Genomic DNA, 2925 nt, shown 5'->3' on the forward strand with positions numbered 1-2925 from the left:
TGTTGTTGAAAATGTCTCGCCTTGATGAACCATCTCTCCCTTGGGTTCAACAACCTCGCATAGTTCCAACCTTTTCACTTGATGTGTGCCTGTGTCCTTTTTGGGCTTGCTGCAGTGTGTTGAAATATGACCGCTCTCGCCACAATTAAAACAAGTCACATCCGATTTTTGACGGTGACCAAAAGGGTTCCTGTCGTTGCTGTCCCTGGCATTAGATGAAAATTGCTGCTGTTGTTTAGCTCTACATTCGATCATCTTGTGACCGAGTTTTCCACAGAAATGGCATCTCATTGTTGAAAGTCGCTGGCGCTTTATGTCAGCTGGAGGCATTTGTTCTTTTTTCTTTCGGAGTTTTCTTTCGTTTATTAAACGTAAATGCTTTAAGCTCAGTTTGTAATTCACTTCTTGTGCGCACATTTGAAGTAAATGTTAATCGTTGCAGCCTGCTATCTACTTGAGCCAACTTAGCAAGCGTCACAGAAACAGCTATCTCCTCCACATCCATCTCACGCCACTTCGTAATAAGCGACGTCATCATGCGACTAGCATAATTGGAGTGACATTCGCCGTCAGTTGGACAACCTGCTAGCATTGCTAAAAACATAGCCGCTGGAGTTTCCACACTAGCAAAACGTTGCACGAAAAGTTTCTTAAACTCGGCCCAAGTTATTTCCGGATAGCATATTTGAGCAAACCACTGCGACGCGCTTCCTTCCATCGCTGCATCCATAAAGCCATAACTAACGCGCTGCCTTTTATAGTTGATTCAGCCAAAATTATATTTGCCGTAGAGCACCACGCCGTTGCGTCTGCGCCATCAAGGTCCGCGTTGAATTTAGGTAACACCACAGTATTTTTGTTTGTTGTTTCGGATGCCGTTGATTTTATTGCTTTAACAAGTTCGATCAAGTTTTTATTTTGCATTTCCATTAAAACGCGCCACGGCCCATCTATGGTGTTAGGTAGCGACCCAGATCCCACTTCTGATGTCGGAGCACAATTATTATTTTCCATTTCACGCAGCGAGTTTCGAAGGAACCGAAGGTCTACACACAATTAATTTGTGTCACTCACTTCTTCTCCGTGCTAACCTTTGAACCACACTCGGCGACAGCGACCACACGCTGCCGCCGCGCTGAAACGGGAGATTCCAAAGCTACAAAAATACAGCCGACCAATAGCAACGCAGTATGCAATAATGCAATATGATGAAATACCAATGATTTCCCCAAAATTATGAAATTACTATTCTTCTGGAATATTCTAACACATAATGCAATATGATGAAATACCATTGATTTCCCAAAATGATGGAATTACTATTCTTGTGAAATATTCTAGCACAAAAGTATGCGCCGACATATATATTTGTATTTAGATTGTTTATAAAACTAGTATACTGAGCATAAACATTCAACAAAAAATTCTCTTTCCAGCTGGTTGTTATAAATATTTAAATATCAAATTTGTAAATATTCTTCAGTAATGATCACAGCGGACTTTTTGACCAGAGATATCGTCGAAGATAAATCTCAAGTTGCGGTTATACATGGTGGCAACCAAAATACACCATGTGGGGAAAAGGCCTTACTAATGCCCCCAAAAGTAAGGCTTAGTAGTGGTCACGAAATGCCAGTTTTGGGATTTGGAACTAACAAGGCAATATTTAAATACTATTTTGCTTTCCGATTAATGACAAAACTAACTAAATTTGTACAGCTTCGTGGATATCAATGCTCTGCAGCGGTTCATTGCGTCATTGAGACTGGTTTTCGCCATTTCGATACTGCATACTATTATTAGAACGAGAAAGAGATCGGAGAAGCTCTTCGCACTCAAATTAAAATTGGGAATATTTCCAGAGAGAATATATTTTTAACAATACTTTACTAGAACATTTGTATAGCTATGGAATACCCACCATGATCCAAGAGACGTTCGCCGTATATGCGAAAAACAACTTGAGTTGCTCGGATTTAGTTACATTGATTTATATCTAATCCATTTTCCTGTGGGCTACAAGCACGTGTGCAAGGAAATCTGAGGCCCATGTCAGGAGATCAATTACAAACGGTGTAAGTATATATACAAATTATGGGAAAAATAAAATGGTATTTATTTTGTATATATGAAGTGAAATCGACTACTTAGATACTTGGCGAGCATTGGAAAATCATTATTATTAATATACGGATTTTGTAGATCGACTACGGAGTAGTTCCCATACCAAAAGCTGCAAACCCAATACATATAAAAGAAAACTTGAATATTTTTGATTTTATGCTAGATGATGCGGATATTCGGTTACTACGTGGTATAAACCCTAAAAGCCGAATATTCAAATACGAAATGGTAAAAGATCATATGTTCTACCCCTTTGAACTCTTAAAAGAAAACAATGAAGAGTCAGAAGTTAAAGAGTCTCAGATTAAAGAACCAAAATTGCCATACATTCCTAATGAAGACGAAGAAGAAAGTGAAAATAATGAAAATTATGAATGAAAATTAAATTGATTTTAAACTTCAAAATACATATCAGCATGTAGTGATAAGTCGATTAACCGTATTGTGCTGTTTTTGGGTCTAAATCTTAAACATTTTGTTTGGGATTTCCAAGAAAAGCTCTTAAAAATTGGCTTTTACCCTTTTTTTATTTATAGCTTATTTTATTTATTATTTAGCTCCTCGTGGATGGCGGAATTTTCGTGGTAGGGATGGGCGTTGGAGACTATTCTCAAGCATCTGTTTTGGAATCGCTGGATCTTCCTTCTATGCGAAGCGCTTGCAGTGCCCCATAGCTGTATTCCGTACGTCCGATTGGCTTGAGAATAGTCTTATAGACGAGAATATTTAGTTTCTCTCGCAGTTTGGATTTTTTTCCGATAAGCCAGTGGAGTTGCTTAAGGCATATGTTGACCTGGATAC

At 38.5% G+C, this 2925-nt stretch overlaps 1 pseudogene; it reads left to right on the forward strand.

Annotated features, from left to right (window-relative positions):
• The first annotated feature begins 1692 nt into the window (after positions 1-1692).
• LOC116803517 lies at positions 1693-2552 on the forward strand (annotated as a pseudogene).
• Positions 2553-2925: the final 373 nt, after the last annotated feature.

The sequence above is a fragment of the Drosophila sechellia genome, unplaced genomic scaffold, assembly GCF_004382195.2.
Source record: "Drosophila sechellia strain sech25 unplaced genomic scaffold, ASM438219v1 Y_43, whole genome shotgun sequence".
NCBI lineage: Eukaryota > Metazoa > Arthropoda > Insecta > Diptera > Drosophilidae > Drosophila > Drosophila sechellia.